We start from the raw sequence: 12,255 nt of genomic DNA, 5'->3' as shown, positions 1-12,255 counted from the left end.
TCGTCTTTTTTGCTGAAAGACGAGGGTGAATGATGCACTGTGAACTACAATGCCCAGGATGCTCAAAGACAAGGGCAGACACACGTGATGTCGAACTGCAATGTGCCTGTGCATCTGTGCATATCTGTTCATACTCTGTGACCATGTAGTATTTTGGGAAGGTTAAATTTGCACCGAGGCTTTAAGCTTTCATTAAGATATTTTTCTTTGTAGAGTGTACACATACATGTAAGAAACAATAACACAAGCAATGTGTCTTTAAACTGTTCAAGTATTCCACATTTTATTTTTTGTTCTCTCTTAGATTAATTTCTTGTTTTGTTCACGACAAATGTTGCTAATTATTCCTCCAGTTTTTAACCCGAGGCAGAGGCAAGTTCTGCGCATGTTCGTAGCACAAAGAATAAAGGCCGGAGAAGGCAGGTTAGCGCCTCCTATTGACTGCATCATCCAGTAGCTGATAATTTACGGTAATGTTATCTTCCTGCCCTTACTCGTATCCCTTGATATTTTAAAAATATATCTTTGCAACCCACCCATCTAGTTTGTGATATTAATCGTGGCTTCTTTATAAAGTCTCCTGGCAACAGGCTTAAACTTTAGATCGGAGAGGAACCGTGTGAGAGAGGTGCTGCTAATATGAAGTCCTCTATCTGCGGATGCTGGAAATCCGAGTAACACACACACAAAATGCTGGAGGAACTCAGCAGGCCAGGAAGCATCAATGGAAAAGAGTACAGTCGACTTCGGGCCAAGACCTACCTGATGAAGGGTCTTGTTTTGAAACGTTGACTGTACTCTTTCCGTAGAAGCTGCCTGGCCTGCTGAGTTTCTCCAGTTAATAGCCTGAGTCGTTCAGTTAACGATCCTTGCATTTACTGCCTACAGAGCCTCTTATTTCAGGAAATTGATTTAGTTTAAGGCCGTGGAAAGGATTATATTATTCCTACCTCGTCCCATAAACCATTCCTCCAGGTTTGAGGGACAAAATGGATATATAAAGTGAGGGAATGCCGTGTGGTACATAATACAATCTAAAAGCAGGACATTGAATTGTGGGTTTCCAAAACCAGTGAATGGAAGAGAGAATTTTATAGCAATCTTATAATCTTGTACTTTTTGCTTGAAGTTTTAGTATCTAGGAGTGTAATCAGAGTTAGAATCAACATTCATCTTGGGTTGGACAGTGAGTGCACCTGGACTAGACTGACCCTATGATCAACTAAAAGTGGAAGAAATTTTGGCAGCTCGTTTGTTGTGTATTTAATATTACAGTGATGTTTGAATAATATTGTAAATATATTGTTTGAATTAGCATTCTTTGTTGTTTACAAAATTCATTACAAGTTATATGTAAAAATACATGAATGCCATACATCATTATTCCATCTCGTCATAAATGCACACCCCACTAAAGTAAAAATGAAGAATACATGTTCATTCCAGTTTCCCTGTGTTTTTAATCGATTAAATTTTGGAGTTACAAAAACATAACACTGGTGATGAGGAAGATTCAAAATGAATCCAAGACAATTACCTACCTGTTGAAACGTAGTGAGATGTTTGAGTTAAAGAAAAAAAGCAGAAAATGGACAGAATTCACGGGTTCATAAACAGTGAGTATCGGGTGATAATAATCATAAATTAAAAAAGCAGAAATGGCTGGCTACTTCGGAAAGATAGACATGTTCAATTACACAACAGATAACAACAGATATTGTATACTAAGTGACTTGAGCAGTATTTTAAAGCAAATGAATTAGCCAATGGAAAGCAAGTGTCAGTTTTGTTGAGTGTAATGGATGGAAAGGAATACAGCTTGCTTAGAAGTTTGACTACTCCAACAAAACCAGCCAAATGAGCTTTGCTACTCTTGTGAAGGTAATGCAGGGACATTTAGAACCTAAGCTGTTGTTGAATGCGGTTTCATAAGTGGAATCAAAAGGGGAGTCCATTTCAGCTTATGTGGCTGAATTGAAGCTTCTTACTGATGGCAGCAGCGAGAAGAGAGCAGGTCCTGGATAGTGGGGGGCCCTGATGATGGATGTTGCTTTCCTGTGACGATGCTTCATGTAGATGTGCTCAATGGTGAGGATGGACGACGCTATATCCACTACTTATTATAAGATTTTCCGTTCAAGGGCACTGGCACTTCCATATCAGGCTGTGATGCGGCCAGTCAATATACTCTCCACCACACATCTATAGAAGTTTGTCAAAGTGTAACCGGGAGACCATCGAATGCTATTCATTATCGTTAAAAAGTGTACTCAGGCAATCATCCGGGTAATGCTAGAATAGTGGTCTTTGCCTTCAAGTGGAGATGGTGACATCATTATGCACGCGTGGGATAGTAGGGAGACCATTTTGTTTTCTGCTGCCGAAGCTTTTGGGGCATTGGAATCAAGTTCTCCCAGAGATGCTAGGTATGGTGAGGAAAGGTGAGCATTAATTTACAATATCCATGTGAATTCGTTGTGCTTGGTGAATGGAGAATATTGGTAATTTGAGATATTTTACATGTGGATGCTTTAAACTTTCATGAGTAAAGGACTCGATGCTGGATAGCGTGGCTTGCAAAGTTCCTCACCAGCCAAGTAGGTCAGTCTTCCTGTAATTTAACTACCAGGCAATATCGTGTAAAAGTTGTGCCAAAGCGTACCTTTTGTCTAACTTTATTGTATCATGACTGATTGTGCATGTAACAGCGTAACGTGAATGTTTAGTCTCCGTTCGGGGGTTCAGCACGTGTGTACTAAAAAGTAGTAGACATCCTAGATGAGATGTATTCGCTTACATTTTTCACTGCGATGTATCAGATACAGGGTTGAAGGGATTCTAATGTTGTTTGTACAGGTGGCTCCCGCTTTTCGAACGTTTGCTTTACGACAGCTCGCTGTTATGAAAGACTTACATTAGTACTTGTTTTCGCTAACCAAAGAGGATTTTCGCTTTTACGAAAAAAAGACGCCCGCTTTATACGTGTGTTTACCCCGAGAAAGACTACAATGACCGTGAAGCCTTGTGCGGGCAGTTGATTGCGCATGCGTGATTTTTTTTCTTCTCCAAATTGATTTTGGCTTGCTGCCTTCCCGAGTTTGATAAGTGAAACTACACCGTACCTACAATATTTCTACTTTATATAGGGTGTATATCATATCATTCCTGCTTTTACTATATGTTAGTGTTATTTTAGGTTTTATGTGTTATTTGCTTTGATTTGGTAGGTTATTTTTTTGGGACTGGGAACGCTCAAAAATATTTCGCATATAAATGGTAATTGCTTCTTCACTTTATGACATTTCGGATTACAAACAGTTTCATAGGAACGCTCTACCTTCAGATTGCGGGGGAAACCTGTATTGTGTTTCTTCAGAATTGCCACTACTGTATTAGTTTTGTGCGATTTTCTTTATATTTTTATACTGCATACGCAACTGGTCGATACACAAGTGTGTGGATCGAAGGTTAAACAGAGATTGTAATGGCAGGACCTGATTGTAAAGTCATTCGTTTTGTTTTAAGACCCTCTTCTGGCACTTAAACATCTAAAACAGATAAAGGAATTAAAACCTGAAAAAGTAGTTGTTGTCCTGAGTGTGTACTTTTCCCCGGGCTACAACAGAAGTTTCAGATGTCATGGCAAATCACCACAAGCTTCCAAGGAAGTAGAGACACTGCTGTGCTTTCTTCATAATTGCACTTGCGTGTTGGGCTCAGGACAGGTCCTTCGAAATAATAACACTGAGGAATTTAAAGTTGCTATGAGGACTGGCTTATGGATCTCTGGTTTCCTTCTCCTGAAATCTATGATCAGCTCCTTGGTCTTAATTGGCATTGAGTAAGAGATTGTTGCTATGACACCACTCAGCCAGATTTTCAATCTCCCTCCTATATGTCACCACCTTTGATTCGACCTATTTGTCATCAGCAAACTTTGAAAATGGCATTGGGCTGTGTTTAGTCACACAGCCATAAGTGTAAAGCGAGTAGAGTAGGGGACTAAGCACACATCCCTGTGGTGCTCCTGTGCGGATGGAGATCGTGGGAGGAGATGTTGTTGCCAATTCATACTGATTGGGGTTTGCAAGGGAGTAAATCCAGGATCTAATTGCACAAAGAGGTATTGAGGCCAAGGTCTTGCAGTTTATTGATTAGTTTTGAGGGGATGATGGTGCTGAATGCTGAGCTGTAGTCGATAAAGATAATCCTGATGTAAGCATCTTTGCTGTCTAGACATTCCAGAGTTGGGTGAAGAACCAATGAGATGGCATCTGTTGTGGATCTGTTGCTCTGGTAGACAAACAGGAGTGGATCTAAGTCGCTTCTCAGGCAGGATTTGATTTGTTTCATCACCAACCTCTCAAAACACTTCATCACTCTGGATATATGTGCAACTGGGCACCTCAGTCAATAGTCATTGAGGGAGGTCACCATGGTCTTCTTGTGTACCAGTAAAATTGAAGCTTGCTTGAAGCAGGTGGGTACCACACACTGCCGGACCCAGAGGTTAAAGATATTGGTAAACACTCCAGCCAGTTGATCAGCACAGGTCTTTAATACTTGGCCCAGGTACCCCCTCTGGGTCAGATGCATTCTGTGGATTCTGTGAGTTTACCCTCCTGGAGGATGTTCTCACTCAGCCTCAGAGACTGAAATCATAGGATCATCAGGGGATGTGGGAGTTTGTGATGGTTCCTCCATGTTTTGATGATCAAAATGAGCAAAGAAGGAATTGAGTTCATCTGGAAGTGAAATCCTGTTGTCGTTTATGTCGCTTGATTTAATTTTATAAGAGGTGATAGTATTCAAGCCCAGCCACAACTGTCAAGCATCCTTCATTGATTCAAGTTTAGTCTGGAATTGCCACTTTGCCTATGAGATGGTTTTCCGGAGATTGTACCTGGACCACTTGTAACTTTCTTGGTCACACAGTTGAATGCTTCTGACCTGACCCCAGCAAACTGTGGATTTCAGATCTCATGGTTCATCCAGAGCTTCTGATTGGGGAAGATGCTGAATGACTTTGTGGGGACACACTCGTCTCCAACTGTTCAATAAAGTCTGTGACAACCACGCTGTATTTATTCAGATCCACAGATGAGTGATTGAACGTGGCCCAGTCAACCGACTTGAAGCAATCCTGCAGCCACTCCTCTGTCTCCAGCATTGACCTCTTTGTTGTCCTAATCTCTGGAGCTTTTCTCTTCAGCCTCTGCCTGTATGCAGGCAGGAGAAGGGCAGACAAATGATCAGATTTACTGAAATGTGGTCTGGGTATGGAATGGTAGGCTATCCTTATCTTAGTATAACAGAGGTCTCGTGTGTGGGTAATTCTGGTGCTACAAGTTATATACAGATGGTAATTGGGCAAGGTTTTCTTCAAACAAGACTGGTTAAAGTCCCTGACTATAATTTGAAATGGATTGGGATGGACTGTTTCTTGTTTAGAGATGGCGTCACACAATATCAAGAGCACCTGATTATAATCAGCTGGTGGTGGTATGTAAACTACGGTCAGGATCATGGATGAGAACTCTGTCGGTAAATAGAATGGACAACATTTGACTGCTTGGTGTTCCAAGTCGGGGGAACATGAGTTTGACAAAACCACCACATTGGAGCACCACTGCGAGATTATCAAGAAACACACACCTCCACCTGTTGCATTTTCTGAATCAGCAGTTTGGTCTATTCTGTAAATCGAGAAGCCATTGGGTCTGATTGCTATATCTGCTGTGTTTGGAGAAAGTCAAGTCTAGGTCAAATGTAGAATACAACAGGCTTGTAGCGATGTACTACATACAGAGCTAGAGACGACACGCAGTCGGTAAGTCATTTCGAGACTAGTTTATTCAAACTTAGTGGCGCTGGCATTTAATCCCTAGCGCCCACCCTCTCCGGGCGGAAATGACATCAGAGGTGCATTACCAAAGTCTCTCCCTGCGCGCTGGCTATTTGTGAGCCGGTTCGCCTGTGCAGAAAGTGGGTCGCCACAGGCTCTCATTTCTCTCTAATGCAGTGGTCTTGCCCTCAGATCGTCAGTTGTTCTCCAGTGACTGCATATTTGCCAACAAGATGCTGGGTAGAGGAGGCTTCGTTCCTCTGTTTCAGTCTGGCTTGTAGTGCCCCCTCCTGCCTCACTTTTGGCGATGATGATGAACAGCTGGAGAAAGAGAAGTTGAATCAGCTCATTAACTGGGATTGAAGAAACCCTTGGTATTGAAGAAGAGATGAGACCAGGAGCTGACTAGGCCCTTGCAATGGTAAGGAAATTTACTGAGACCACTGCCTAACCTGGATTTTGTCAATATAACTGGTACTGGGAGTTTCTTTGCCTCTTATAGTTTGTCGCCATCTCTGATTTGACAGTTTGATAGGAGCTTAACCCATGTTGAGTGAATGATGCAGTTTGACACATGCACAGAGAGGAATCTGTATTCCACATTTGTCCCCTGATAAACTTTAAGGTGGCCCAATTAGTACCTCATAGCAACCTGTGTTCAACCCTAATCTCCCACATGTTTTCCTGTGAAAATGTGGTTTTCCTTTGGGTGTTCCAATTCCCACCCCAAAGCTATTTGAGTTGGTGAATAGTTGGTGGATTAATTGACTTTTGTAAATTGCCTCTCGTCTGTAGATGAGTGGTAGAACCTGGGGGGAATCGATTGTAATATGGGGAAAATAAACACAAGGAAATCTGCAGATGCTGGAAATTCAAACAACACAGACAAAATGCTGGTGGAACACAGCAGGCCAGGCATCATCTATAGGGAGAAGCACTGTTGATGTTTCGGGCCGAGACCCTTCATCAGGACTAACTGAAAGGAAAGATACTAAGAGATTTGAAAGTAGTGGGGGGGAGGGGGGAGGTACTAAGAGATTTGAAAGTAGTGGGGGGAGGGGGGAGATACTAAGAGATTTGAAAGTGGAGGGAGGAGGTACTGAGAGATTTGAAAGTAGTGGGGGGAGGTACTTTCAAATCTCTTAGTATCTTTCCTTTCAGTTAGTCCTGACGAAGGGTCTCGGCCCGAAACGTTGACAGTGCTTCTTCCTATAGATGCTGCCTGACCTGCTGTGTTCCACCAGCATTTTGTGTGATGGGGAAAATAACATTGGTTTGGCTTGCATTAGAGTGAAAATAGGTGCCTGATGATCGGTGTAGAACTTATGAGCTGAAGAGCCTGTTTCTTTGCGACATCTTTCTGTGATTCTATGTCTAAGCCTCCAGTGGTGTGCCTCCTAGTTAAGTTCAGAGAAGCTCCACAGGCACTTAACATAAATCTTCCTAGAAATTAGGTTGTGTGTTGCTGCTTATTTTACATGAAATTTGGTAGCAAACATTTCTGGATTGTTCCACAATCCTCTGTAAATTTACCATTTGGCCACTGTACTGTGTGGTTGGAGAGGCTTGAGGAGCTTAGCGATGTTTTTTGGTGGCTGCTTTGTGGCGTCTCCTGAAGATAGATTGAAGCTGGTTAATACGCAGGATCAAAGGAGGTACTGTGGAGAACAATCTTCACTGGGCAGGTTTTTATTTATTGTAAATGTGGGGGGGGGGGGGTGAAGAAACAGTTTAATCCAAAATTCCACTTAATGTTCTGAAGGAGCTCAGCAGATCAGTCAGCATCTATGGATGGGAATAAACAGTCGAGACACTTCATCAGGACTGGAAAGGAAGGAGGAAGGAGGGGGAAGAAGCCTGTCCCCTAAAACCCTCACTAATTTTTATAGGTGCACCGTAGAAAGCATTCTTCTAGGGTGCATCACAGCCTGGTATGGAAGTTGTCCTGTCCAAGACTGGAAGAAGCTGCGGAAGATCGTGAACATAACCCAGCACATCACACAAACCAATCTTCCATCCTTGGACTCACTTTACACCACACGCTGTCGGAGCAGTGCTGCCAGGATAATCAAGGACACGACCCACCCAGCCAACACACTTTTTGTCCCACTTCCCTCCGGGAGAAGGTTCAGGAGCTTGAAGATTTGTACGGCCAGATTTGGGAACAGCTTCTTTCCAACTGTGATAAGACTGCTGAACGGATCCTGACCCGGATCTGGGCCATAACCTTCCAAATATCTGGACCTGACTTGCACTACCTTACTTACCCTTTTCTATTTTTCTAATTATGATTTATAATTTAAATTTTTATTATATTTACTTCAATTTGTACTTAAGGGAGTGCGAAGCGCAGAAACAAATATCACTGTGATGATTGTATGCTCTAGTATCAATTGTTTGGTGACAATAAAGTAATGATAATAATGATAAGATTAAGAAAGTGGGGAGGGGAGGAAGAACAAGGTGTAGGTGATAGGTGAAACTGGAAGAGGTGAAGTAAAGAGCTGGGAAGTTGATTGGTGAAAGAGATAAAGGGCTAGAGAAGGCGAAGTCTGATAGCAGAGGACAAGAGAACATGGAAGAAAGGGAAGGGGAAGGAGCATCAAAGGGAGGTGATGGGCAGGTAAGGAGATAAGGTGAGAGAGGGAAACAAATATGGGGAATGGTGAAGGGGGGGCAACTACTGGAAGTTCGAGAAATTGATGTTCATGCCATCAGGTTGGAGGCTACCCAGACAGAATACAAGATGTTGTTCCTCTAACCTGAGTGTGGCCTTATCATGGCAGAAGAGGAGGCCATGGACTGACATGTCTGAATGGGAATGGGAATAGGAAGTAGAATTAAAATGGATAGCCACTGGGAGATCCACCTTTTTCTGGGGACAGAGGGTAGATGCTCAGCGAAGCAGTCTCCCTTTCTACTTCAGGGCTCACCAATACACAGGAGGCCTTGCTGGGAGCATGGGACACAGTATATGACCCCGACAGAATCACAGGTGAAGCGTTGCCTCACCTGGAAGGACTGTCTAGGGCCCTGAATGATAGTGAAGGAGGAGGTATAGCACTTATTCCACTTGCAAGGATAAGTACCAGGAGGGAGATCAGTGAAGAGGGACGAATGGACAAGGGAGTCATGTAGGGAGTGATCCCTGCGGAAAGTGGAAAGTGGGAGGGAAGGGAAAGATGCGTTTGGTGATGGGAGCTTGGTGGCAACTAAAAAGTCAGTAAGAAGATAAAGATGGGATGTAAAGGTAAGCTAGCTAATAATATTAAGGAGGATATCAAAAGTTTCTTCAGATACATAAAAAGTAAAAGAGATACTGGACTGCTGGAAAATAATGCTGGAGAGTTAGTAATGGGTGACAAGGAAATAGCAGATGAACTGAATAAGTATTTTGTATCAGTCTTCACCATGGAAGACACTAGCAGTATGGTGGAAGTTGTCAGGGATGTCAGGGGTAATAAAGTGAGTGAAGTTACCATTACTAGGGAGAAGGTGCTTGGGAAACTGAAAGATCTGAAGTTAGATAAGTCACCTGGACCAGATGGTCTATATCCCAGGGTTCTGAAAGAAATGGCTGAAGATATTGTGGAGGCATTAGTAATGATCTTTCAAGAATCACTAAATTCTGGCATGGTTCCAGAGGAATGGAAAATTGTAAATGTCATTCCACTCTTCAAGTAGGGAGAGAGGCAAAAGAAAGAAAATTATTTAGGCCAGTTAGTCTGACCTCAGTGTTTGGAAAGATGTTGGAGTCAATTGTTAAGGATGTGGTTTTGTGGTACTTAGAGGAACATGATAAAATAGGCTGTAGTCAGCATGGTTTCCTTGAGGGAAAATCTTGCCTGACAAATCTGTTGAGATCTTTGAAGAAATAATCAATAGGACAGACTAAGGAGAATCGGTGGGTGTTTTGTACTTAGATTTTCAGAAGGCCTTTGACAATGTACCACATATGAGCCTGCTTTACAAGTTAAGTGCCCATGGTATTACAAGAAAGATACTAACATAGACAGCATTGGTTGATTGGTAGGAGGCAAAGAATGGTAATAAAGGGAGCCTTTACTGGTTGGTTGCCGGTGACTAGTGATGTCCCAAATGCGTATGTATTGGGACCATTCTTTTTACATTATATGTTAATGATTTGGATGATGGAATTGATGGCTCTGTGGCCAAGTTTGCAGATAAAATGAAGATAAGTGGAGTGCTGAGGAAGCAGGGAGGCTGCAAAGGACTGAGACAGATTAGGGGAATGGGCAAAGAAGGGGCAGATAGAATGCAGTGTCAGGAAGTGTATGGCCATGCACTTTGATAGAAGAAATGAAAGTGTAGGCTAAATGGAGAGAAAATCTGAGGTTCAAAGGGACTTATGAGTCCTTGTGCAGGATTCCTTGAAGGTTAATTTGCAGATTCAGTTGGTGGTGAGGAAGGCAAATGCATTCATTTCAAGAGGACTAGAATATAAAAGCAAGGATCTATGTTGAGGCTTTATAAAGCACTGGTGAGGCCTTACTTGGAGTATTGTGAGCAGTTTTGGGTCCCTTATTTAAGAAAGAATGTGCTAATATTGGAGAAGGTTCAAAAGAGGTTCACAAAAATGATTCTGGGATTGAATGGCTTGTCGAATGAGGATTGTTTCATGGCTCTAGGCTTGTACTCACTGGAATTCAAAAGAATGAGGGGAGATCTCATTGAAACTGTTGCAAGGCCTCAATAGAGTGGATGTGGAGAGGATGTTTCATATGCTGGGGGAGTCTAGGACCAGAGGGCCAAGCTTCAGAATAAAGGGATGTCCATTTACAAAGGAGATGAGGAGGAATTTCTTTAGCCAGAGAGTGGTGAATTTATAGAATTTGTTGCTATAGGCAGCTGTGGAGGCCACATCTACATGTATATTGAAAGCAGAGGTTGATAGATTCTTGACGTGAGGGGTTATGGGGAGAAAACAGGAGTTTGGGGCTAAGAGGGAAATCGATCAGCCATGATGATATGTTGGAACAGACTTAGACCATAAGACATAGGAGCAGAATTAGGCCATTTGGCCCATTGAGTCTGCTCTGCCATTCCATCATGGCTGATCCTTTATTCCCCTCCTCAGCCCCACTCCCTGGCCTTCTCCCCATAACCTTTGATGCCATGTCTAATCAAAAACCTATCAACCCCTGCTTTAAATACACTCAACGTCCTGGCCTCCACAGCTGCCTGTGGTAATAAAGTCCACAAATTCACCACCCTCTGGCTAAAGAAATTTCTCTGCATTTCTGTTTTAAATGGACGCCCCTCTCTCCTCAGGCTGTGCCCTCTTGTCCTAGACTACCCCACCAGGGAGAACATCCTTTCCACATCTACTCTGTCTAGGCCTTTCAACATTCGAAAGGTTCAATTCTTCTAAATTCCAGCGAGTACAGACCCAGAGTCATCAAACACTCCACATATGATTATGCTTTCATTCCCAGAATCATCTTTGTGAACCTCCTCTGGACTCTCTCCAATGCCAGCACATCTTTTCTTAGAAGAGGTGCCCAAAACTGTTCACAATACTCAGTGAGGCCTCACCAGTGCCTTATAAAGCCTCAGCATCACATCCTTGCTTTTGTATTCTAGACCTCTTGAAATGGATGCAAACATTGCATTTGCTTTCCTCACCACCAGCTCTACCTGCAAGTTAACCTTTAGGGTGTTCTGCACAAGGACTCCTGAGTCTCTTTGCATCTCAGATTTTTGGATTTTCTTCCCATTTTGAAAATAGTCTGCACATTTATTTCCACTACCAAAGTACATGACCATGTGTTTTCCAACATTGTCTTTCATTTCCCACTTTCTTACCCATTCTCCTTATCTGCCTAGATCCTTCCGCAGCCTATCTCTTCCCTCTACACTACCTGCCCCTCTACCAATCTTTATATCATCTGCAATCTTGGCAACAAAGCCATCTATTCCATCATCTAAGCAAAGAAGCAGTCCCAACACCAACCCCAGTGGAACACCACTAGTCACTGGCAGCCAGCCAGAAAAGGATCCTTTTATTCCCACTCTCTGCCTCCTACCAATCAGCTAATGCTCTAACTATGCCAGTAACTTTCCTCTAATACCATGGGCTCTTAACTTGGGGAGCAACCTCATGTGTGGCACCTTGACAATCTCCACAATTTCTACTTAATTTTGCTAATATTGATTGGCATCTTCTTAGTGCAAGGGGTTTAGATGGGGTGGAGTTTGTTAGGTCTGTTCAGGATGGTTCCCTGACACAGTATGTAGCTAAGCCAGCGAGAGGAAAGACTGTACTTGATCTGGTATTGGGAAATGAACCTTGTCAGGTGTCAGATCTCTCAGTGGGAGAACATTTTGGAGGTAGTGACCACAACTCTATCTCCTTTACCATAGCATTGGAGAGGGATAGGAGCAGTCAA

At 42.8% G+C, this 12,255-nt stretch overlaps 1 long non-coding RNA gene across 2 annotated transcripts in view; it reads left to right on the top strand.

Annotated features, from left to right (window-relative positions):
* The window catches only part of LOC140741478 (uncharacterized), a 151,720-nt gene that overhangs the window by 457 nt on the left and 139,008 nt on the right, over nucleotides 1-12,255 (top strand). The window contains exons 1-2 of one of the 2 annotated variants that reach the window (XR_012102067.1): nucleotides 122-228; nucleotides 354-470. This is a non-coding gene — a long non-coding RNA (uncharacterized lncRNA). Of the gene's footprint in view, nucleotides 1-121; nucleotides 229-353; nucleotides 471-12,255 lie in introns of those variants that run through there. The other variant, XR_012102068.1, reaches the window with a different exon arrangement.

The sequence above is a fragment of the Hemitrygon akajei genome, chromosome 18 (genome assembly GCF_048418815.1).
Source record: "Hemitrygon akajei chromosome 18, sHemAka1.3, whole genome shotgun sequence".
NCBI lineage: Eukaryota > Metazoa > Chordata > Chondrichthyes > Myliobatiformes > Dasyatidae > Hemitrygon > Hemitrygon akajei.
Note: the sequence above shows the minus strand (reverse complement) of the source record. Positions and strands in the feature narration are given on the sequence as shown.